This window comes from Culex pipiens, chromosome 3 (assembly GCF_016801865.2).
Source record: "Culex pipiens pallens isolate TS chromosome 3, TS_CPP_V2, whole genome shotgun sequence".
In the NCBI taxonomy this organism is placed as follows: Eukaryota; Metazoa; Arthropoda; class Insecta; order Diptera; family Culicidae; genus Culex; species Culex pipiens.
The window spans coordinates 110,825,450-110,852,240 of record NC_068939.1 but is presented as its reverse complement, the minus strand read 5'-3'; the positions used below and the strand labels follow the sequence as shown (position 1 = coordinate 110,852,240).

At 35.1% G+C, this 26,791-nt stretch overlaps 1 protein-coding gene across 1 annotated transcript in view; it reads right to left on the bottom strand.

The window, feature by feature from the left end:
- The window catches only part of LOC120429665 (alpha-tocopherol transfer protein-like), a 33,384-nt gene extending 19,390 nt beyond the window's left edge, over positions 1–13,994 (bottom strand). The window contains exon 1 of the mRNA XM_052710373.1: positions 13,829–13,994. The gene's annotated coding sequence lies outside the window, so the exon portion shown is untranslated. The remainder of the gene's footprint in view (positions 1–13,828) is intronic.
- Positions 13,995–26,791: the final 12,797 nt, after the last annotated feature.

Genomic DNA, 26,791 nt, shown 5'->3' with positions numbered 1-26,791 from the left:
AATGACCTCGTCTTATGTTTCTCCCCGCGCCATGGGCTGGCCTCCTGACGCCACAGCGTTGGAGACTCATATTTCCATGGGGAGTCACTGCCAGGCAGTCAGACACGGGCACGGGAGGTTTGGCAAAGTTATGCAACTTCAATTGAAACGAATCATTGCGCGCCGGCGGGACGGTCAAAGGAGGCTAGCGTGTGGTGGCCTCGACAGATTCGTGTGCAGAGCAATTGGGGTCCACGAAATTTTAGTGCCGCAAGTATACTGACTGGCAATTCAAACCGCGATGCTTCTCCTCCCCCGGAGCAAGTGTTAAAAGTGGCACTTGTTAAATGATGGTTTGGCGTGTTTGGGGAAAGGTTGCACAACGCGTTTGATTTAGCCGCTTGCAATTCATCACGGTTATTCAGTTGTTGTTGGCAAGCTACTTTTTGTTTGATTAGGTCAAAAATAGAGCAATTTTCTAAAAACAGATTTTTTCGGCTAATTGTTTACTCGACCTTCTCCGACATCAATACAACTTTGTAGATATGTTGCGCTAGGCTCATATAAGTCATTATTGTGCTTATGAAGCCAATTGCAATAAAAAATAACCATAATATGTTGCAATGTATCCAAGAGTGGTTAGATACAAACTTGTACTAAATTTGACTAACTTTCCGAAAAACTACACTGTGAGATTTGTATGATATTTTTTTCAAATTTAAGAGTTCAAAAGTCAAATTTGAAGGTAAACGCACTCGTTTTGATCTTATATATAAATAATAGGGTATATGGCCCTATTTTGGACCTACTATGCAAAGCGTCAACATATTTCGCATGGTTCTCAGGAATGGTCTAACTAAATTGGCTCGTTTCAGGATTGTTTTGTGCCTTAATTTATGCTTAACAAAGTGTACTATTGAAAATTGAAAATAATTTAACCATTTCATTGTAATAAGCATTTCAAGTAAAACATTTTTTGGATGCTTTTTGGACTTATTGAATGTATTTTGGAGACATCGCTGAACCTATTTTGGACCCACACTCTGATTGGTTGAAATTTGGCCAACTCGAATTGCGGTGTGTGGCGGCAACACGCACACTTACAAAAACTCGGTTTTATAAACCAAAGGGCCTATCCACGATTATAATTTGGAAAATATTTATTTCAGAAATTAAATAATTATGATATAACAATGGATTTGAATTTGAAAACGTGTTTAATTATATTGAATGGAAACTCACGCATCTTTAGCAGGTCTATGTCCTTTTTACAATTTGCGTATTCTTACGAACTAATTGTTCAAGCATTAGAACATAAAAGACAACCCGTTGCACTTTTAAAAACAATGTCATATTTGAAAAACTCTTTGTTTATATACCAGGGTGCCTTTGATAGTCATAGTTTGTCTTGTTAAAAGCAGATTTGAGATGTTCAAACATTATTTTTTCTTCGAACTTGCCATCACTTAGGTAGCTGATATATTTTTTAAGAAAATTATTTATGTCAATATTTAGTTAACTATGTTTATAAGCTTTTAACATAATACATATATATTTTAGGTAAAATTGCTAAAAATTCAGAAGTTTGCCTGAAATTCGTTGAAACTAGTTTTGTTTATTAAATTATAGGTTTATATTATAAATTATAAATTTATATTGTTTAACATGTTTAACTGAATTCAAATAAAGTTTTTACATTTGATATGAAATTTGTTTTACTGAAAATGCATTTTAATTGGGAGATTTTTTAAAATTATGTTTCAAAAACAAATAATATTTAATAATATTTATATTAAACTTATTTTACCTTTTCCTAGTAGAAGATTGTCCGAAGAATCCGAAAATGCATTCCGTTTTACGATTCAAAATCATGTTCATTGAGAAAATCATGACACTTTGAGAAGATTAAAATAAAGCTATTTATCAACATTTTCTTAATTATAATTAACTAACTTTTTAAACTTTTCAAAATTTCATGAAAACTTCTTCATGAGGTACTTTGAGCACTTCTCTACCACGGTCAGTATGATTCCATACCATTCCGTACGTATTTAATTTCTACTCTTCATTTTGCGGAAAAATCTCAAACCTATCAAAGTCACCTCGGCTATCAAAGTCACCCAGATTTACGGTAATCAGATATGTCTCAAATCATAAAATTCATAAAGTTAACATCGCATTAACCTCTTATGCTAGTTTTTTTCGAAGATTGTTGTTTTTCTAGCTGGATCAATTGTGTTTCCAACATGATTGACACGGTAAAACCTAAAAGTGTGATTTATTATAAGCCAACGTTGCCAATTGTGGAAAAATACGTTATACATGTATTTTTAAAAATTATATATAGATAAAAAAACGAAGTTGACTTTATAGCTGTCGGCCACCATTGCTAGTACCAACCACTAAAACGAAACTATTGGCACTACGCCCCCCGGGGCATGGCCTTCCTCTAACGTGGGATTTCTGCTCCAGCGCCTCTGACGAGACAGGAGAAACCGGGACCGACGTTTTACTTCACCATCCGATAGAAGCTCAGTGGATAAGGCGGGAATCGAACCCGCGTCTCATAGCATCATCGGGATCGGCAGCCGAAGCCGCTACCCCTGCGCCACGAGACCCACATCCTTCTTATCTACAAGGACTTCGCCGCCCTGGGCTCCTAAGTGTATGAAAGTATTGCACGGAGCGACGGCGCCGAATACCCATATTTACACAAAGAATTTTAGAGCGCCCGCCGCGGGATTCAAACCGGCGACCTCTGGATTGGAGTCCAGTGCGCGGTCCGATTGATCCACACTAGCGGGACACATATAGATAGATATGCAAAAATCAGTTAAAACTTACAAAAAATATATTTTCCATGTGTATATTTCTCTTATTAGTTTGCAATACGTCGTAACATCACGATCTCCGACACTTATTTGATTTTTTTCTCTGAATCTAACCAAATTTTGTTTGTTTTCCAGTAAAGAGCATTTTAAAAGACGTGCAGATGACAATTCAAAGCATTTTTTTATTTATAGTTCGTAAAATGATCGAGAACTGATCGGAATATTGATTTGTTTACAAGTAGCGCTTAGGATCTTTTAAAACTAACTCAATATTTTTTTAAATTTAATTCATACGACTTTTTCAAAAACCACTCGTAAGTAATGTTGACAGCTCCTGTCACGGTGACAGCTGACGATTTAATGAACTAGACCCTTTAGGTTTTTCAATCGTTTCCCCTTCAATTCCAACAGGGTAGCCAGTTTGCATTTTTTGAAGCAAAAATTAAAAATATATGCAGCTAAATTGGTGATAATAATGTTAAGACAAAAATAAATCAACATCAGTTTAAATTTTGGGATACTTTGCAATCGGTCCTAAAAATCATTTAAATCTCTATCATCAATTTGCATTTTTATCGTTTAAAAAACTTATTTTCATTGTTTCTGTTAATCATTTGCTTTTTAAAGCTTAGATTTCTTTCAAATAATTACAGTAAAGAAATGCAATTCAAAATATTAAATTAAAAAAAATCAATTAATTTCAATGAAATATCGAAATAAATTGATAAACAAAACTGGCAACACCTTGTTTTACATGTGTTGGTGATAGCCTTGAACCGACGTCAAAGTAGCTCCAAAAACTGATCCAACGCGGCTGATTTGAAAAAATATTTTGAATTGCGTTTTTTTCGGTGATAGAATAGTTATTTCAATGGTTTAGTGACGAAAAACATCAAAGAATTAAATAAACAACAGTTACATTGCTCGGAAACCGGACAAAATTGCTTGGTGTCAGTGCAAAACAGAAAAAAATCATCAAGGTGTCGCGAGCCAAATCTGATAAGCAACGAGGCTGGAATATTTGGACCTAATCGATGTGCTAGGAAAACGGTAGTAAATACGAGTGGCATTGGAAAAAGTGGCTGAAAAAGCGAAAATAATCAAAAATGTTTACATTTTTGGAAGAGGTAAGCTACAAAACGATCCTGCTTACACTTTCTGTTGGTTGGATTCAGTGAATTCGTACTTTAAAAGCTTGAACTACCTCGATTAATGAAAATAGGTCCAAAATAGGTACTAGGTCAAAAAAAGGGTCATATACCCTATTAATAACAAAAAATTAACGACGATTAAAATTTACCCCTCACTGTTCTTCAATGCCATGCTTTCATTTTGTTGTTATTTTAACGATTCCAGTTAGACCAAATTTAGGTCTACGCACGCTACATTTTTGCGACATTATGCGGTATGAATGGAATATTTTTTTCTTAATTCTTCGTTCATTGGGTTTACATCATTTTTTTAACAGTGTGCGCCTATTGAGAGGTTTTGATCCCACATATTAGTTTTGTCTTAACATTTCATTTTTAGTAAAGGAAAGCCGTTATAAACATCGGTGCTCAAATCAAGGACTTTTGTAGAAAGTTAAAATTTATTTAAACTTAGGTGGATTTTTGTCAGATCGATGCGAACGACATATTTTAAGAAAATCTACAACGGATCTACCAAAATCTGTTTAGCAATACGTCACAGAAGTTGCTGAGAGAAAACACTCAAACATATTCATGAATATTTCGTTTACTAATTGATGTTTTTTTGAGAGTTTGGGAGAGATTCCCGTCAGCATTTCTGATAACGTCTCACTTTTTTTAGAGGTACAAGTTTACTGTTTAAGAATGCAATTAATAGTTTCCATCGCAAGTTTACTCGCTGTAACTGAAAATACACATTTGGGGTCGCTGTGAGTTTGATGCGTTCCGGAAAAGCAACACCAAAAACTCATAAACATCAATGTAAAAGCATTAATCATGTCATCAGAGCCGCGATCTTTCAGTCCTCTCTCGAATATCGAATAAAGACGAGTTCATATATAACGAATTTTGGCGGCAAACAACAGCCAATCCCACATATGACATAACCATTAAAACAAAAATAAAATTTCGCGGATTTCGGGTTGATTGGCTTACAGCACTATCATGCTAAAAGCTTAACGCTATTTGGTACTGAATATTTTGAATAAATATTGAATTTCTAACATTTTTTTATTTGCCACTTACGACGAAATTTCACAATAAAAATCATCTCCGACCTATTCGTAAAAGATGCCATCAACCTCCTTCACCTGTGAAATAATTGGTCGTTCCAAGCTATGCAATCACTGTCGTGACCCACGTCGGATCAAAGGTCCGTTGGTTAGTGTATTCATTTCCATCACTTGCGTCAAGCCAGGAAGGGAGGGTAAGGGGGAACGCTTCCGCGTTCGATCTTGATAGATGCTGCTATTAGAAGGGACAAACATCGAGTTGTGTAAGCAACAAATGCATGAAGGTAGGTGCTGATACCCAACGATGCATGTTTGATAAGTCGTGAAGGTTTGCAATTGTGACTTGAATCAGCTTGACACCCAACTACGATGTTAGGAGGGTTTCTTTTGGGTAATTCTCCGTCAACTCACACAGCAGTTGCCCCGACCCCTCTTCGATTTGCGTGAAACTTTGTCCTAAGGGGTAACTTTTGTCCCTGATCACGAATCCGAGGTCCGTTTTTTGATATCTCGTGACGGAGGGGCGGTACGACCCCTTCCATTTTTGAACATGCGAAAAAAGAGGTGTTTTTGAATAATTTGCAGCCTGAAACGGTGATGAGATAGAAATTTGGTGTCAAAGGGAATTTTATGTAAAATTAGACGCCCGATTTGATGGCGTACTCAGAATTCCAAAAAAATGTATTTTTCATCGAAAAAAACACTAAAAAAGTTTTAAAAATTCTCCCATTTTCCGTTACTCGATTGTAAAAAATTTTGGAACATGTCATTTTATGGGAAATTTAATGTACTTTTTGAATCTACATTGACCCAGAAGGGTCATTTTTTCATTTAGAACAAAATTTTTCATTTTAAAATTTCGTATTTTTTCTAACTTTGCAGGGTCATTTTTTAGAGTGTAACAATGTTCTACAAAGTTGTAGAGCAGACAATTACAAAAATTTTGATATATAGACATAAGGGGTTTGCTTATAAACATCACGAGTTATCGCGATTTTACGAAAAAAAGTTTTGAAAATGTTGGTCGTCGTTGATCATGGCCGTTCATGGTCACCCGCGACAGACACGGACGACGAAACAAAGAGAAACGCAAAAAGTAACTTTTTCAAAACTTTTTTTTCGTAAAATCGCGATAACTCGTGATGTTTATAAGCAAACCCCTTATGTCTATATATCAAAATTTTTGTAATTGTCTGCTCTGCAACTTTGTAGAACATTGTTACACTCTAAAAAATAACCCTGCAAAGTTAGAAAAAACACGAAATTTTAAAATGAAAAATTTTGTTCTAAATGAAAAAATGACCCTTCTGGGTCAATGTAGATTCGAAAAGTACATTAAATTTCCCATAAAATGACATGTTCCAAAAAAATTTACAGTCGAGTAACGGAAAATGGGAGAATTTTTAAAACTTTTTTAGTGTTTTTTTCGATGAAAAATACGTTTGTTCGGAATTCTGAGTACGCCATCAAATCGGGCGTCTAATTTTACATAAAAGTCCCTTTGACATCAAATTTCTATCTCATCACCGTTTCAGGCTGCAAATTATTGAAAAACACCTTTTTTTCGCATGTTCAAAAATGGAAGGGGTCGTACCGCCCCTCCGTCACGAGATATCAAAAAACGGACCTCGGATTCGTGATCAGGGACAAAAGTTACCCCTTAGGCCAAAGTTTCACGCAAATCGAAGAGGGGTCGGGGCAACTTTTCCCGATTTCGTGTGAGTTGGTAGAGAATTACCCTTTTAAAAAACTTTAAAAGAAAACTTTAAAAATCCACTTCATAACTACAATGAACCGACAAAAGCAAAAAAAACCAGCCGAGCCCCCACACTTTGTATGCAAATATGTACGAGGCAATCAATCACACGGGATGTTTTTCTACTGCTTCTGGCTGCTGGCTGCTGGCACTGACCCAAGAAACACCAATAACTAACGAGGATTTCCGGTTATCTTTTCTCTTTCATTTTCCATATCACCGAGCTCTCTCCTCCGCTCTTTGTGGTGAGGCGATTCCGGAAAAGTGCAATGTTTATCACAACAGGCCCTCGTTCACGGAAATACTAAATGCAATGCATATACTTTTTCAACTCGACTTTTTTTTTTCTTTTTTGCTGGAGGAAAAGTTTCAGCGAAATTGACTTTGAGCAATGCCAACTTTTGAAGTAGCCAATCAATAAACAAGCATAAATTTCCAGAAGAGCAAGGAAGAATAAACTCAAAGAAGCATGTTTTCTTGTTGCGGATAAACAACTCAAAAAATTTAAACAACAGGGAATTTAAGGAATTTTTTGTCATTTAAAAATTCCTTTTGCTAAACTACGACTAATAACCAATCGTCGATGAAACGAAACCATTTTTTTTCCTTCGAATACTTATCGATTCATCGGGCAAAACGCATCCCACACACGTTGTTTTCCAATCCACAAATCACAATTCCACCGCAGTTCATCGAATTTTCCGCGGGCTGCAGCCCTTCCACTCTGCCACCGCCACAAGTGTTTGTGTATTAAAATTCCAGCGCTTTTCCCTTTGCCACACGACGACGACAACAACTGCCTGTGTGATGGTATGACGGCAAATTGCACGCGAAATGCATTTCACTTAGGCACACTCCATCACATGATTTCTCTCTGCTCTGATGTTGTAGACCAACCGCAACTTCCAACAACACACACCACCCACCGCCCACCTCCCCCATTCGGAAGGAGGGTGGAAGCGGTTAAGCTGCTGTTCCTGCCTTCCTGCCTTGGGGTAGGGTGACCACTTTTTTTTATCTATTTTGAGTATCTGTTTCTTATACATTCATTCAAACAAAGTTATTTTTATGTTTTCAATAGAGGTGGGAAACGTTTCAAGATGGCATGATTTATGTTATAAATATAATTTATTGAATTTACAAAAAAATGTAGTATAAAATTTGTTTTTGAGAATTGAGAAATACAATTTTAAAAATTTCAATGCTTATAAAAATTAATTCCAAAAGTAAAAAGTAAACAAAACGAAAAAAACTTTTCTTTCTACTACTGATTGAACATTAAAGTATTACCGGAATACAAATTTGAGCATTTCAAATTGCATAATTTTAAAATATTACCAAAAATCTACTGAATAGTTTAGAGATTTTTGAAAAATAATATACCCTTTTGTCCGATCAAACTTTAGCATTCATAGACTTTATCGATTAAATCAGAATGTAGAAAAGAGTTCACAGAATATTTTCTCCAAATTAAATACCAGCATTAGTTCAATTCTTGCAGAATTCTTGCGCAATTTTTAAATTCAAAACATTTTTTCCGGCATCCTAGATATAAGTTTGGATGCCATTCAATTACTCGAATGTTTAGGTTCGAGTAGAAATCAAGGGGGTTTCACGGGCATCTTCTCGTTTTCAGTTTTAATTTATTTTAACAAATAAATCATAAAAGTCCAATGTCAAATAAATAACTTATAAAATCACACGATTCTTTAAAAAAACCTTTTCATCCAAGTTTTGAAAAAGAGCGAAGGAGCCGTTCAAAAGAGCGGTTCTTTTTGATGAGCGAACAAAAATGAGCGGCTCCTAAAAAAGAGCGGTTTTGCCCACCTCTAGTTTCCAATCACAATTTCGAGAGCGAATGACTCATAGGGTTAAAGTTCCCCTAATAAAATCAACAATAATAATCACAATTTGAAATATCTCAGCTCAATTTGAAATACAAGCTATTTTAATTGTGGTTTTTGATTTCTTATGCAGGAGGTTATAAATTTACAAATGAGGCTTAACCAGCTTACACCCATTAGTTGAAGTCATTTTCCATGGTTTCGAATAAGAGCTCAACATATCTAAACATTTGTGTACATCCTGCGAATAAATCAGAAGTAAAAATATAGGGTGAACACTATTTCAAATGTAAATTGAAAAATCTCTGACGTGAAAGGTTCGTACAAACCTACAAGTAGTGGTCAACCACGCATGGAAAAAGTATCCATCGCCAAATCATGAGAAAGATTTTTTTAAATTTATATTGCGAATATTTGCCAAAGCTAAACCAGCCGTTTTTTGCGTTGCAAAGCAACAATAACTTAGTAAGGTTATTTTTGCGAATAACTGCCAAAAAGACTAGTCGCAGGAAATCATGTTATTTTTTTCTGTTTAAACGAGCTAGTCAATAAAACTACGTAATAAATACAATGCGTAAACAAACAAAAACCAAGTTTGTAACCTAAGTGTGAAGGGAAACTTTGTTTTATGGTTGAAAACCCATACAGAATTGTTTTTTAAAAAGATTTCTAACATAACAACATTTTGAGCCGATTTGGTCAAAACAGTGTTGAGATATCGTGACACACGATTTTTTGAAACAGCTTAGGGTCAATCAATGAGACACTTTTGGTTTTCAACTTTCAACTATTTTTTTTTTTTTTCATCAGCATGTTTTAATGACCTTTTTGTTGCATTTTCTTTCTTTTAATTCTAACATTGACCAAAATATGAGATCGATCCGACCTCTACAGCCAGAGTCAACTGTCTCATTGTAGACGCACTTAGCAGGAACAATGAGACAGCTGGGGAACAATGAGACACTCTACGAAAATCAATACTTTTCTAGTAAAACATCATGTTTTTGTATTGTTCCATTGCAGGTGACTTGCCTTGAACATTTTAGAGCAATTTTGCCAAAATGAAACTTTCATTAACAAAAGTTATACTAAAAAGTATTTGGGTAATTCTCTACCAACTCACACGAAATCGGGAAAAGTTGCCCCGACCCCTCTTCGATTTGCGTGAAACTTTGTGCTAAGGGGTAACTTTTGTCCCTGATCACGAATCCGAGGTCCGATTTTTGATATCTCGTGACGGAGGGGCGGTACGACCCCTTCCATTTTTGAACATGCGAAAAAAGAGGTGTTTTTCAATAATTTCCAGCCTGAAACGGTGATGAGATAGAAATTTGGTGTCAAAGGGACTTTTATGTAAAATTAGACGCCCGATTTGATGGCGTACTCAGAATTCCGAAAAAACGTATTTTTCATCGAAAAAAACACTAAAAAAGTTTTAAAAATTCTCCCACTTTCCGTTCGTGATCAGGGACAAAAGTTACCCCTTAGGACAAAGTTTCACGCAAATCGAAGAGGGGTCGGGGCAACTGCTGTGTGAGTTGGCGGAGAATTACCCATTTAAATTTTCCATATCCATATATTTATACTAAACAAGCCTTACCCGAAAAAATTCGTCTTTTCCTTTTTTCGTTTGTTGACGTTTTTAGCTTTTTTCCTTATTCAGCCTCCTATGATCAAAATTTGATTTTACGCCACTTTTCCCATACAATCTGCAGATTTTACGGAATCGGTTCCAGAGTGGCCAAAGTTGCCACTTTTTGGCGTAAGAACCTTCCTCGGACTTATACGAACCCAACGCAACAAAAAGCACCTTGATCCGACGCTCCGTATTGAACTGATTCGCGTTCGAACAAAACCGTCGAAATTTTTATATATATAGACAAGCCTTACCCGACAAACTTCGTTTTTTCCTTTTTTCGTTTGTTGACGTTTTTAGCTTTTTCCTTGTTCAGCCTCCTATGATCAAACTTGATTTTACGCAACTTTTTCCATACAATCTGCAGATTTTCCGGAATCGGTTCCAGAGTGGCCAAATTTGCCAGTTTTTGGCGTAAGAACCTTCCTTGGGCTTATACGAACCCAACGCAACAAAGAGCACCTCGATCCGACGCTCCGTATTGAAGTGATTCGCGTTCGAACAAAACCGTCGAAATTTTTTATATATATAGATACTAAATAACTTTGTATTTTTGGTTAAATGAATTAAGCTCTATAAATATGCCAAAAATAACTTTCAATTCATGTTTTGCAAGATTTCCATAAATTTTGAAAAGTTTAATGAAGAAAAATCAAAGTGTCTCATTGTTACCCATGGGCTGAAATCAGTGGTCAAACCTAATGAAAGGACATTGTAGCCCAACTCATTCCCTATGGAATGTCGAAAGAAATTTGAAGAAATGTTAGTTTTGGTGTTAATGGCAGCCTACGAGCGAAAGAGTAATTTGTTTTCTTTTACACCCCAGAATCAAACATATATGAATAACTTTTCAAAGGAGCGTTCATATCCAAAGCCACTATTATGGCAGACGTGTATCCAGTAGACACACCTTTCCCCCAAATATAAGCTTGATTGGTTGAAACTACGATTTGTGAGAGCCATTTTATCATTGTTCCCCGTGTCTCATTGATGACTACTCAACCCTACTTTAAAAGGTGAGATGCAGGCAATAATTCAACTAAATGTTTTCAAAATTATTTTATTAATAGTTGAAAATCTATATTTTAATTCCCTGAAAACAGATTTAAAAAAGTTTTCACATTTTTGCCGATTACGTGTATGTGACCCCTTAACACTGGAATGACCAACGCATGTCCAACTTACACGGACGCCCAAGCCTCCTAAAAAAGTTGGAACGGTAACTTCAACTTGCTGGTTCTCGGGCAACCTCCGCGGAATTTTTGGAGATTTTTGTTACGCGCAAAAAAAAAAAGTTGGAACGATGTTTTTGATCGCAAAAATTACAGATTTGATCAAATTGAGTTCTGCAAAGTCATCTAAGCCATCCTAACAAATCACTGAAAAAAATAATCGTCTTGAATGGTTGAGTTTTGCCCGAGAACCAGAGAGTTGAAGTTACCGTTCCAACTTTTTTTTGAAACTATGGTAGTTGGAATGTTAAGTATATTTCACACCTATTTTTTGGCATGTTAGAACTCACTTAACAATATAAGCTTAATATCATGAACTAGCTCGAGTGTCCTCTAACAATAGGTCCACACGGCGTGGCTGGAGCAAAATATTATTAACCTAAATACGGAAATTTATACGTCGAAAGTTTTGTTTTACTGGTCTGAATCAAAATCTGTTTAAATGAAAATATTCTATCGGTGAAAATTGTTTTACAAATTTTAAGGTTTTTGATTTTTAGTACGGACTTTTTATTGTCAAAATTCATGTTTTATAAGGCCAATTAAATAAATAAAAATCCGTACCAAAAATCGAAAATCTTTTAATTTTTAAAAGCGCAATTTTTACCAATATAATATTTTAATACATACAGATTCTGATTCAGGCCGGTGAAACAAAATTTTCTACATATACATCTCCGATGGGGTACCTCGGTTTATAATATTATCGTCATCGACGACGCCACCGTATGTCTGTTTTTGATGTGTGGTCCCAAAATGCAAAAAATGTAAATAGATTAAAAAGCCTTTATTTGAAAAATATATGTCAAAACGTCATGCAATGTATTCTAAATATTTTACAATCAATTTTACAAGTTTAAAAAATACAAAATTTAAATTTTACTTATAGTTATTTGTTTTACCCTCTCAGTTTTTTGAAAATTGATAAGGGGTGTACAAAAAATTAGAATGAATAAAATTGGCAATGAGCAAGTCTACATTCTGAGGTAATATCGAAATGCCCAATATCATCCAATCTAACTGTAAGAGATCATCCATAAATCATGTCATCTCCAAATCTTCAAATTGCAAATAAAATGTCCTGGTGCAGAACTGTTAAATTCTAATGAAATACTAATTGAAATTGAAAAAAAAATAATATTTCTATGTTGAAAAATCCCAAAAACATTTTTGTCGTGCTATAAAGCATTTTAAAGAAAAAAATTTTAACCATAGAATATTATTAAAATTTTCCTTTATTTTTTTTTTATTTTTTGCCCCCTTCCCCCTTGATTTTGACCAGTGTCAAGGAACTTTTTTTAATATTTACCTCGGCTTTATAAACGATCAAATGACATCAATTAGCGTTTATCCCCAGACCAAATTTTGAACAATTTCTTAGGTTGCTTGTGCCGCAGCCCTACCTTACCCCACATTGTGGGGTTTATTTTTCAATTCGAATCAAATTTGGATTTTCGAAATTGGCGTATAATGCCAGAGATTGGAAACTTATTTGATACTGAATATCCAAATTTCCTAAATATAAAATAAACAATCTAAAAATGATTATGAACGCAGGAAATTGTTTTCAGTTTATTGCACTTCGATTTCCATCGAAACTTTGAAGATTTTTTTTTTCAAATAAAAAGATTGTTCAATGTTTTTTCGGGGGCTTCTACTGTACTTTACAAAATATTGGCCTCTTTGATAATATTCCGTATGAATTTTACTTCAATATTTTGTCATTTAAATTTGAAATGTGATATTTTCCATATCAATCACAGATTTCCACTTTTCTTCCCGGTCACCCTACTCCATGCTCCCTAGCATGCTATTTTTTCCCCATCGCTCTGCGAAACTTGAAATTGCATCCGTGCTGCATAGCCGTGGCTTCGAGCAAGCCTCTGCTGCACTCTTTCTCCCCTCTTCGGAAGCTCGAAAATATCATCTTTCAACACGACGACGACGACGACGATGTCTGCAACAGCTGCTGCTACCACCACCACCACCTTGGATCACTTTGACTATTAGGCCAGGGTGAATGTTTTCACTTTAATTTCGTTTATTATTTCCATCCACACACCAGCGGCATGTACTTGGTGTGTACTGTAAGACTGTAAGAGCCTTCGTTGCTGCACTCCACACACATCAAATGCCAACACGGCACACACGGACTTTGATTGTTGGGCCATAATTTGAAACCACTGAAATTTGCCGTAAAACACACACCACTCCTTAGTTCTGCACTGAGTACACTTGGTTGGGAGCACGTGGTGGTCACTGAACAGGGGTTTGTTGCTAGTTTTTTTCCTGATATTTTCCAGATATTCAACAATATTTGAGTATTTCTAATCAAACTTTCGCGTACCAATTGTGGAAAGCTTCTTGCGCACACACTGCACCACTGCTGGACTTGCTCGGACTTCTCCTGACTTGCACCAACAACTTGCATGCGAGTACGCGCGCACTGCCAGAGATCGCGACGCGCAAAAGAAGCGAACGGCTCAATTCAACGGACGCGCCAAGACTGCGACCATGCTTGGCGGAGCCTCACGCGAGAAGCTTTGCGATATTCAAGTGCAGCAACAACAACAACACCAACTTCAGCAACAACAGGCTAAATAGAGAAGCGAAGTAAAAAACGAGTAAGCAGCTCGCTCAATACGCAAAGTCGATGAAGAAGTACTACAACTCAAACCCACGACCACTTTTTTCCAACTTCTCCAACTCTTTTTTCCATAACTTAACCTCGAGAGTTGCGTGGTATCGCTCTCGGCGGCGCACAAATCTCGTGTGTGTCTGGCCGGACTTGCTCGTGCGCAGCTTTCTTGCTGGCGGTTGCCCTTCTGCCAAAGACCTTCGGTGCGATCGCGATCACGCCACTCCGTGCGCCATTATGCGCGGGTTGGCCCGTGAAGGAAGGGGGGGGGGGGCTTTCTACGAGAGAGCAAAGAAGGTGAACTTGGGCAGACACATTAACCAGTAAAGGCCGCGCGACACTTCCCGGAATGGCCGACATGGCTAAATTGGTTGCAAGGTTACATGGTGCAGAACACATTGTTCTACGTTAGAGGTGGACATAAGAGTGTGGTGATTTAATCTTCTTAAGTGCGAAAATTATAGATGTCAGCGTCGAGGTGTTGTCTGCAAGTCATGATATGCACGACAATTTATTTCACTTTTTCATTCTCTTGATTACATAAAGTGTCTAATTATTTTTTTGTTCGCCTCAAAAACAGGTATTTATTTGTCTTTTTGTTTTTTTTTGTCTTTTTGTCTTTTTGTCTTTTTGTCTTTTTGTCTTTTTGTCTTTTTGTCTTTTTGTCTTTTTGTCTTTTTGTCTTTTTGTCTTTTTGTCTTTTTGTCTTTTTGTCTTTTTGTCTTTTTGTCTTTTTGTCTTTTTGTCTTTTTGTCTTTTTGTCTTTTTGTCTTTTTGTCTTTTTGTCTTTTTGTCTTTTTGTCTTTTTGTCTTTTTGTCTTTTTGTCTTTTTGTCTTTTTGTCTTTTTGTCTTTTTGTCTTTTTGTCTTTTTGTCTTTTTGTCTTTTTGTCTTTTTTTCTTTTTGTCTTTTTGTCTTTTTGTCTTTTTGTCTTTTTGTCTTTTTGTCTTTTTGTCTTTTTGTCTTTTTGTCTTTTTGTCTTTTTGTCTTTTTGTCTTTTTGTCTTTTTGTCTTTTTGTCTTTTTGTCTTTTTGTCTTTTTGTCTTTTTGTCTTTTTGTCTTTTTGTCTTTTTGTCTTTTTGTCTTTTTGTCTTTTTGTCTTTTTGTCTTTTTGTCTTTTTGTCTTTTTGTCTTTTTGTCTTTTTGTCTTTTTGTCTTTTTGTCTTTTTGTCTTTTTGTCTTTTTGTCTTTTTGTCTTTTTGTCTTTTTGTCTTTTTGTCTTTTTGTCTTATTGTCTTTTTTTCTTTTTGTCTTTTTGTCTTTTTGTCTTTTTGTCTTTTTGTCTTTTTGTCTTTTTGTCTTTTTGTCTTTTTGTCTTTTTGTCTTTTTGTCTTTTTGTCTTTTTGTCTTTTTGTCTTTTTGTCTTTTTGTCTTTTTGTCTTTTTGTCTTTTTGTCTTTTTGTCTTTTTGTCTTTTTGTCTTTTTGTCTTTTTGTCTTTTTGTCTTTTTGTCTTTTTGTCTTTTTGTCTTTTTGTCTTTTTGTCTTTTTGTCTTTTTGTCTTTTTGTCTTTTTGTCTTTTTGTCTTTTTGTCTTTTTGTCTTTTTGTCTTTTTGTCTTTTTGTCTTTTTGTCTTTTTGTCTTTTTGTCTTTTTGTCTTTTTGTCTTTTTGTCTTTTTGTCTTTTTGTCTTTTTGTCTTTTTGTCTTTTTGTCTTTTTGTCTTTTTGTCTTTTTGTCTTTTTGTCTTTTTGTCTTTTTGTCTTTTTGTCTTTTTGTCTTTTTGTCTTTTTGTTTTTAAAACAAGTTGTTTGAATAGAGAAAATCAGCAAATCAGATGGAGTTGAAGCCGGTGCTTAACCTACCAAACATGAGATAATTTTCCGTAAATAGGGCCAATGCAAATATTTTTCAAAGTTTTTGTGCCTCGGCTCTGGCTCTGGCACTAGTTCAGTTGTTTTGCAATCATTCGTTCTCATGTATTTTTGACGAAAACAAAAATTTCAGCGAAAAAACAAAGTATTTGCGATAATAAATATCGAAAATTTCCAAAAATTCAAACAACCCAAACATGCTAAAAATAATTCTAAACGCAGAAGAATGCATTTTAAATTGATTTCAGCTGATTGCACTTAAATTTACATTGACATTTTTAAGTTTTTTGAAAAAATATGACACAGGGGGCAATGTGTCTTGTGTTGTCTTTTGTTGTCTTTTGTTGTCTTTTGTTGTCTTTTGTTGTCTTTTGTTGTCTTTTGTTGTCTTTTGTTGTCTTTTGTTGTCTTTTGTTGTCTTTTGTTGTCTTTTGTTGTCTTTTGTTGTCTTTTGTTGTCTTTTGTTGTCTGTTGTTGTCTTTTGTTTTCTTTTGTTGTCTTTTGTTGTCTTTTGTTGTCTTTTGTTGTCTTTTGTTGTCTTTTGTTGTCTTTTGTTGTCTTTTGTTGTCTTTTGTTGTCTTTTGTTGTCTTTTGTTGTCTTTTGTTGTCTTTTGTTGTCTTTTGTTGTCTTTTGTTGTCTTTTGTTGTCTTTTGTTGTCTTTTGTTGTCTTTTGTTGTCTTTTGTTGTCTTTTGTTGTCTTTTGTTGTCTTTTGTTGTCTTTTGTTGTCTTTTGTTATCTTTTAGTGTCTTTTGTTGTCTTTTGTTGTCTTTTGTTGTCTTTTGTTGTCTTTTGTTGTCTTTTGTTGTCTGTTGTTGTCTTTTGTTGTCTTTTGTTGTCTTTTGTTGTCTTTTGTTGTCTTTTGTTGTCTTTTGTTGTCTTTTGTTGTCTTTTGTTGTCTTTTGTTGTCTTTTGTTGTCTTTTGTTGTCTTTTGTTGTCTTTTGTTGTCTTTTGTTGTCTTTTGTTGTCTTTTGTTGTCTTTTATTATCGTTCACCATAACCTTCACCGTGGTTTTGAATATACAAATTCTAAATCACTTAAGAGTAGGTTTAGCTCGACAATCAAAAATAAGATATCGGAAAAAACATGTTTCTTGTTTTTTCTTGATTTGATTTTACGATGATTCGACTATTCGAAGTGAATTTTTTTCAAGGCCTTTGGATAATCGAATGGTTTGTTGTTTGTTGTTTGTTGTTTGTTGTTTGTTGTTTGTTGTTTGTTGTTTGTTGTTTGTTGTTTGTTGTTTGTTGTTTGTTGTTTGTTGTTTGTTGTTTGTTGTTTGTTGTTTGTTGTTTGTTGTTTGTTGTTTGTTGTTTGTTGTTTGTTGTTTGTTGTTTGTTGTTTGTTGTTTGTTGTTTGTTGTTTGTTGTTTGTTGTTTGTTGTTTGTTGTTTGTTGTTTGTTGTTTGTTGTTTGTTGTTTGTTGTTTGTTGTTTGTCGTTTAAAGCAAGCTACCTAATATCTACTTATGTTCAGGATGCATAGTGCAGATGAGCCTATGTTGAAAAATGATCATTTTATTCCGACGGAGATGATCACATGTTAAAACCAACGAAAAGCTCATTTCGGTACTGATTCAAGGTTAAACCGCACCTCTCCAACGATCATAAATCTTTCCTACAGTCAAAAATTCACAGCTTATGTGGGTCATTTCAGCCTATTGAGTAAGAGACATGCCAACAATGTTGATTTTTTTGGATTTTTGCTCATTGAAAACACTTGTCCACGAGTACTCTCTTTCTCGCGAGCACATTCCAAATCACACACCATTATTAGCAATCGCAATTCACGTCATCAGGTGCGGCCAAACGATCGACCACCGAAAATCGACAGCGTTGTCAAATTTCATGATGTTATTCAATTTAATTATCTGCCTCACCACCAACCAAAACCGGCAGAAGAGCAAAGACAGACGAAAATGATTTGAAGAAGCGAACAAAAAATCGTTCGATATGCGGCTGTCCGATTATTTCAAACTGTGGCCATTCCAATTTTCGTTTCATTCATACAAATAGGCACGGTACGGTAGCACACATTCAGGTGTGGCAAATGCAGCATGTCGGTGCATAAAGAAGGGCAGTGGTCCTCAAAAAACATGAATCAAATAACATAAAAACTAACACAATTCATAATTATCAACATTTTTCAAAAGAAAAGTAACATAAGAAACAGTCAAAATTTACTCAACAAAATGGTACTGGTTGGAGACCACTGGAAGAAAATTGAAAGAAAATCCTTCCATCGTGGCCATTTTTCCTCATGTTCATGAGCATTTTTTTTTTTTGGATGGGTTTTTTTGGTTTGCTTTTTGCTCAAAAATAGTGAAGTCGAAAAAACAGGAATCAATTTCGGCACATTTCAAATGCATTTTTAGGCCGTCTGCCGAGGAATGACGTGCTTGGAGCATTTTTGTGCACCTTGTTTGGTATGAAATGGCGCTGAAATAGGATGAAAGTAACGAGTTTTCACAAGCCAAGCAATACATCGAATTGTGTCAACTAACCCACTTTAAAGTAATAGTTCACAAATTAAAGCAATTCTGCTGCCTCATCATCATCTAAAATAAATCAAAACAAGCAACTTCAATAAAACTACTCAACGTTTGCTGAACACCAGTGTTCTGAACAGAACTGCCAAGCAAGTGTCCAAATTAGTTACGCAGAATAGCCAATCACCATTAAGCTTAAGGGTTAGTCAAGCTCAAAATTGATCATAATAACAATTGACTCGAGCGGATCACGCAACGGAAAAAAATTATCTTAACCCTCTACTGCCCAAATTTTTTTTCGAATATTTTTATTTTTCTCGTATTCAGGAGGTCATTTTAAGCAACTTTTGTTCTACGAAAAACATAACTTCTCTTGTTTTATCTTTTTCTTGCTTCATTTTTAATATTTTAATCTGCATTTATCTTGCTTAGTTTATGTTTGTTTTCGGTAGTATTTGGCCTATTCTACCACCTCCTATCATAACATTTTGCCTATCTATTTTTTTCATGTTTTAACAGTAACTTTGTAAATTTTTTGCATGTTTTTCACATTTTCTGCTATAAAATGGCACCATTATCATTTAAATTGTTAATAAATGCGTAGAGACATAGTCTGAGGCACTTGAAAAATTCCTGCATACTTCTTTTTACTTAAAAAATAGGAAATGTAAGTAAAAAACACAGCCAAAGTTGACCCCTAAAAAAATACATTTTTAAAAACATTGGCGAAGTCACATTAAACAAGTAAAACTTCCAACCCATACATTTTCTAAAATTTTAAGAGTTTTTCTTTCCAATGCTTTTTGAAGATCAAAGATTGGTTGAAAAATGGATTTTTGGCGATTTTTTTAAATCGAAGCCCGTCTAAAGGCGGAGTTGGGTTGTAGAGGGTTAAATTTAAACAAACATCCGTCATGCTAAACTTCCGATCCCACAGGCCAGAATGACTTTTCGTTTGCTCCCGTGCGGTCACCCAATCTACCCACGAGTTCTAATTACAGACAGCATCGTTACGCGGTGGCAGTGAAAAAAAACCCTTTGATAAGCTTGGTTGGTAGGCATGCAAAAAAATAAATAAAGGAAACGGTCGTTTCACGCGCTATTAATTTCTGCAAACATGAGCTTAGATGACCTTCGAGAAAACGGCCCCCAAAACGGATTTCATTTCGCCGTACGTGCCAGGTACTCTCGTCGTAAGGCTTAAGCTGTGGTACAAGTGTTTATTGAACTTGAAATTTGCCTCCAAGCTTATCGAGCCATTGTCGTCCATATGTTCGAGCTTTTTAAGCTCTTCGCCAAGCCGGCATAACGCTGCGAGTTATGGTATGCAAATCGTAAACAAACGATCGATGTTGGCATATTTATTGTCAGTTTGTGTTGTTTGTTTTATTTGCGAGAAACTTGAAAATGGATTCATGAGCCCGCTACTGCAAATTTTGCCATTATATTTGAAAAATGGTACTAAACAGAGATATTCGATTTAGTCTGAATCCTTCAAAATCTGGCATGCCATTAGCTCGGCTGTGTTAGTTTGTGTTTGACATTGTCGGAGCGTTTGGTACGGTATGTCCACGCCTCCTTCCTCCCCAGTTGATTCTGTGAAATGCGATCTGTTTTCGGAATCCTCTCTGCGGTAAGCAAAACATTGTAGTACTGGCCGCTTAATTATTTGTTATACATTTTCAGGTATTCTCGGATGTTTATTTATTATTTAGGGTATGTTATCCATTAGTGGACCCCTGAAGATGTTTTGATGAAATATTCAATCAAATTACAATATTAAGGAGATATTTTTCAACTTTTTTTTTGTTTGGCATGTTTAGCATCATTGAACATTGTTGACTGACATTACATTGTCGTTTTCGCCAAAATAAGTGTTTTGAGTTTTACATCTGAAATCATTCATGGCCACTAGCATTTTCACAACAATACAACGTTTCTTTTATATGATTCAATTAACTATCCATTACATTTTTGACTGATTATTAAACAGCAGCAAGTCGAAATAATGTAAATTTAAGGAACTTTACTGAAACAACAATAGGAACCAGGGATGGAATAATCGCAAAAAAATCAATTTCGCTTGCGAACTTTCTTCACCCGCGAAAGAGAGAGGAGGCAAATCACGCAAAAGAAAATCGCTCCCAAAAATCTCAAGAAAATCAATCTGCTGATGATTTTTTGTGAATTTCCTTGTCAGCACCACTTAATAATATTTATTTCACTTTGTTTACACACATTGCCCATCTACAAAATGTGACAGGTCATTTTTCGACGTGTGACGGTACACTTGCAAGTGTAGTAGTGAAAAGGATATTCCACCGAATAATCAAGATGATGATTTTTTTAGATTCTTTTTACCGATCTTTCGTGCGTGAGAGAGGAGAGCCATGATCCTTTCGGATTTTTTCTCTTGATGAGCGTCTAGAGATTTTCTTTTGATGATGATTATTCCATCGCTGATAGGAACTGCTCAATTTAGAGCAAAAATAAAGGGGGGTCCAATATAGGACAACGAAAATCCTTACTTTTCCGAAACTAGACTCCTTTTAAATTCAACCTACAAAAATTATGAAAACTGTGTATTTGAGCAATAGTTTTTCACAAACATACAATAAATACTTGTTTTGATCAGCTTATTGCATATTTTTTCAACCATGAGTATAAAAATAACTGTTTTTATGTTAAAAGTACAAAAGTTGCTGAAACCGTAAGAATTTACCATGAATCAATACTATAGTTTATTGTACTAAGTTGAAACATTATTATTGTTGTTTGAAATTATATTTTATAATAATAAATCAATAACAAAACTTTTTTTTTGAAAATTAAATGTGTTATCAAAAACTGTAAACATGAATTGTTTTGATGAACTATTTAACTGATTGATATGGACAATTTTACATTCCTTTTTTGATCATTTTTGGAAAAATGTGTTTCAAGTTTGGTTAGGTTTATTTATTAACAAAATACACCCTGCATAGAGCGTCCAATTTCCCGTCCCGGGAAAAAAAATCCCGAGAATTCCCGGGATTTCCCGAAAAAAAATATTTCCCGTGGAAGTATACATTTTCTTAAATTTTTGGAACTATTTTTTTGAAAATGCTCTGAAAAATAATAAACGAACAAACTCAACATGACTTTGTTCAATTAAATGTATTGTTTGGTTTATATATAATTAATCAGATTATCAGAAATTTTGATTTTAGAATTATTTCAGATAATATTAATTTTTGAAGCAACTGGGAATAGATCTTGCTTAATGAGAATTAAATTATTACAATTAGGTAAGCTTTTAACAGATTGATGTTATTTCATCAAAACAATATTAACTCCTTACCTCTAAATTAAAATTGAGATTTTTTTTACGTTTTTGTTTACCGTAAACAAATAAGATGAAAATCGAATTTGTGCAAAAAGAATTAATTTAATTGGTTGAATACCGAGTACTAAAGAAATTACAATTTGAAGTAACAGAATTATGGAGCACTGGTGCAGCTACAAGTATTAGAGGGTTAAATGTAAAAAAAATAGAAGGCTTTTTGTGTAATGATGTTAATTTATCGTATAATTTAAATCATGTTGCATAATAATACAAAAAAATCATTGAAAAATTACTTTCTATTGTTTGTTCTCAAAAAATGCAAAAATATATTCAAAGCTTGCTTCAAATATTTGAAAACATTGGGTTGTTTGAAGTTAAACCAACACTAAAAAGCTTTGCCATTTGTTCAAGAGCTGAAACCAGTATTTGTCATGAAAAACATAATTTCTGCATGTTTTTTTTTTTCTCATTTCAATTAACTGGTCACAGAGGCAAGTTCAAAATTTCTCATCAAAAAATACCAAAATACGTTTTCTTGTAGTTGAATGATTTTTTACATGCAGTCAATCTGTTAATTGATCTTTACACTTATTTAAACCATTAATGTTGATGTCCTATACAATTTTGTTGCATAATATTAAATAAAACCAAGATCATAACAATTTTAAATAAATTTTAAATTTCCCGGGAATTCCCGGGATTTCCCGGGAAATTGGCTGAAAATTTCCCGTTTCCCGGGAAATTTGTAACCCCGGGAAATTGGACGCTCTAACCCTGCATCATAACATTTTATATAGATTAGGCTGGCACAAATTTCATTTAAAGTTTTTGTAAAAATAATAGTTTGGCGTGGGAGTTTCTTCGACAAAATGATAAGACCCGTTTTTTTTTGTTTAGCGATTCGGGTGCTCCTATTCGAATTAGGGTGGTCCAAACAATGGCATTTCCGTCGATTTTCGCAAAAAGCAAATTTTATTTTTATTATTAAAATACGCAATTTTTGGTACCCAAACAAGAATAATTCATCGCTTATTTTTTCAAGTCATCGCAGTTTTAGTGGAAAAAAGTTGATTTTTACCCGTTTTTGTCATTTTTTTGGTTTTGCGCGCGGTGCGTCTAAAACCCATTTTTTATATTCAAAAAAAACAAATCCCCGGATCGTGTTAATGGATATTTACAATTTTCGTATATGTTATGTAAAATACTACAAGGAATCAGGAAAACATATTTTCAAATATGAGCTCTTTGGTCCCGAGACCTTCAAATTAGCAAATAAAGTTTTCTTAGGACCTTTTCAAATATTCAGCTAGTTTTTTCGAACCTCAACATGTTATTTTCATAAAAACGCAACCAATAATCTTTCTTTTGAATCGTGAAGAAAGAAAAAAAAATTGGTTCAGCCGTTCCGGAGATATGAATATTTTAAAAATGTGCTTTTTTCGAAAATCGACGAAAAATTCCATTTTTAGGACCACTCTTATTCGAATAGGAGCACCCTAATCGCCAAACAAAAAAAAAGGGGTCTTATCATTTTGGCAAAGGAACTCCCATGCCATATTTGAGCACTTTTGATTTGTAGACTTCCTGTTTGACGTGGAATCGCTGTATTGTGGACCTGGGTCCACTACAGGAAAAGGGGGTCGATGACAGGCAAAAAAAATTATGTAGAAATAAATATTTTTCTGCATAAAAGCATTTATTTCATGAGAAAACTTAGACAGACTTTTCAAAAAGACTTCAGATTTCATTGTTCTGTACACCCAAAGCTAAAGAACGAGGGGATAGTCCTCACTAAAAGAAACGTGAGGAAAGTGCTATACGCGAGAGTATAGTCCTCTCGTGTGTTCATTCGTTTATTGGAACAGTTCGTCCTATTGAGTGGCTTATATGGACAAATGACTACCACTTAGTCACCGAACCTTGGTGGCCCATACGGCAAAGGCACGGTTCGAAGGTTTTGGGTTCGAGTCTCGGGACCGGTACTTTTTTTTGGTAGATGAACTTTTTTGAAGATGAACCATGAGTAAAGTACTCTCGGTAATTTCGGGATTTATCCTCTCCGTCCGCACACAGTACCATTTTACTACCGAATCGTGCTCTTTATCCTCTCGTATGCCGATGCCCAGTTCTGGGTGTACAAATTGTTTTGAAATAGTGGTCAAAATATTGAAACATAAAAAAAATCGTCGGCTCTACTAGGGTGCCCACTAATGCCATATTAATCCATCGAACCAATGTAGACCACATGGAAGTTTTGGTTGGCGAGGGCAAAAGTCGATGTGAGCTGTGAGTGTGATTTAGAATCATTCTCACAAAAGGTACAAAACCTCACTTATTTTCGAACAAATTACATCGAAATTGAAAAACGTGACAATAAAGGCGTCATCCATAAAGTATGTCGCGCTCTAGGGGGGGAGGGGGGGGGGGTCTGAGCAAGTGTGACATTGCATGATATAAGTATAGGAAAAGCGTGACAAAGGGGGGGAGGGGGGTAAATTTTGGCTGATTTTAGCGTGACGTACTTTATGGATGAAGCCAACGTGGTAAACTGTAAACATTTTAAAAATTAGTCAAGTCTTTAAATAATATTGACAAGAAAAGTACAACCAACTCGAAAGAAAATTGGGCATTTTGCTCTTAGAAGAAAACAAAATGTATCTTCAATTTCAGCAAATGAAGCTTGAATGCCTCTTCCTTAGGGTGCTCCACAAGCTGATCATTGTTCATTGAGCTATTTTAGGACACTGGGCCAAATATGAGCGAAATCGGTCAACATTTACTCGTTGTTACTGAAAGGTGAATGGGAAAAATCGAAAAAATGTTAGGAAACCCCTATTTTCTTACGGATTGGTCTGCACGATGCGCTACTTTCATCCAAATATTCCCAAAAGTGAGATTCTCAATGAAAATTTAATGCTCTACAACTCTAAAATAGTCATTTTTGTATGAAAAACATTGTTTTACCAACTTAAGTCTCGGGTATCAATGGGTTAATCTCAAACAATTTCAAAAATTTGCACAGATGCTTAAAACAACCCAAAAAAAAAACGTTTTCCGCTTGTGGAGCAGAGGATCATTTTTTCTGGCACCCTACTAGAAAACTTAATTTGTTAGTTGGGATACTATCAAAATATGTGTATTTGCCACTGGATCTCTTGGGGGAGGGGGGAATGGGATTAATTTACTTATTTAGTTACCACTGTGGTGGAAATAGCAAAATCTTTAGAAAACTAAATGTTGATATGTACCTTGATTTATACCAACAAAAAAACATTAAACAGCTAGATTTTTTCTATACTCAGTACAATCAGCTTTCTCCAGCTACCAAGGGCATCAGCACTGGCTCACTAGCCTTAATCCAAAGTCTGTCAGGGGCGAGAATGTCCGAACGAACCACACACGCACACACACAAACACACACTCCACACAGCTGATTAAGAAAACGGATTTCGTGCCAAGAACATAGAAAAGCTAGTTGAATGCGGTTTGCAAGGAGCTCGGCGCCCACAACTGTACTTGTATAGGAGGTAGGTAGGTACGTGCAGCTGTTTGCACTAATCGCAAGCTGCATAAAGAATGCAAATGCTCTTGGCTGGTGTTTCTCATTTCACTTTCCCAGTTGAGAACCTAAAGCTCGGCCGACCTAGTTATAACCGCACCACACGAGGGGAGGATGGCAAAACTCAGAAAGAAATAACAGTGTTGCGGTAGAGAAGAACTAAATTGGAAACACAAAGAACGTGGAATCAAAGTTCACGTTGAAACTTTTAAATAGTGCGAGGAAACAACTAATTTGCGCATCAAGCGGTGAACGGTAACTAGTTGTAACATGTTACCAGGAAGAGTTTTCCTGCAAATATATTTATTTTTGCCATAGAAACGAAACCAGTCGCTTAACAACCCACACAGGTATTGGAAGTCTCCATTCCAAGATTCCTACTCGAATCAAGGCAACCGAACGTTTGATTTGAGAGTATACCCAAACCTCTACCTTCCATTCCAGGATTTGAACTGTCAACCTTTGAATTACGAGTCAAACTGCCGGTTTTGACTGCCTTATTTAAAATAGTATGATTGATAAAATCTGACTTGATAAAAAAAAGATCCTCTCTTAAACTTTATACAATTTGTTAGAGTAAACATTCAAAAACAAAAAAAAAATTAATGGCACCTTGCATATAAAAAGTTAATTTTTCTTGGAGTTTTACAATATTAAAATGCTTTTTTGCCTTCCTCACCACACTGAAGAAATGCTATAAAATCACTCGAAAAATTAACTTCTTCATTTAAGCTCCTAGACCCACCTTCACGTATACATATCGACTCAGAATGAACTTTTGAGCAAATGTCTGTGTGTGTGGTGAGATCGTCGCTGTCGTGCTAACTTGTCGCACGTCCATTTTTTTCAGGAATTCGTCCCATTGAGTTTAGAACGCCATTTTGTGCAGCTCACAATTCCTCACCTTTTGACCTGTACAGATGAAATTCGATTTCAATCCTGAGACATTCAATAAAAACCGAAAACATTTCAGGTAAAGAAGTTTCAATCTCGTCGTGCTATCTTGACACAGCCTGAAAATTTGCTGTAGGGGAGTTTGGGGTAATATGGACATCCCTTTAAAAATCACCTTTTCTTCGGATATAAAGTTAAAACGGCATTTTAAGTGATAAGGCTAGTACTAGTAATGGCCTAGGAGTATGGACAAACCAAAAAAGTTGGAATAGGTTGAGTAATTTTGGTATAATATGTAAAAGTTTCCAAAGGCCGGTTGGCACTACCTTAAGTTCTAATATTTGAGGGTTGGGAAATAAGGTTTTGCAGGGATTATATGGCAAAAAAGTTGACAATTTTTGTTTAAGGGGGTTGCTTGGACGATGCCTGATATATGTGCGTATCATCAAAAATTGCATTTTTATCATCAAAAAATTACTTTCATGGTTGGTTGAGTTTTTAAAGGGATTTAGATAAATTTAGAGGGATTTAAAATGTCAACACACTCGGAATGTGAGCAATGAGATCTTTCAAAAAAACTCCTATTTTTTAATTTAG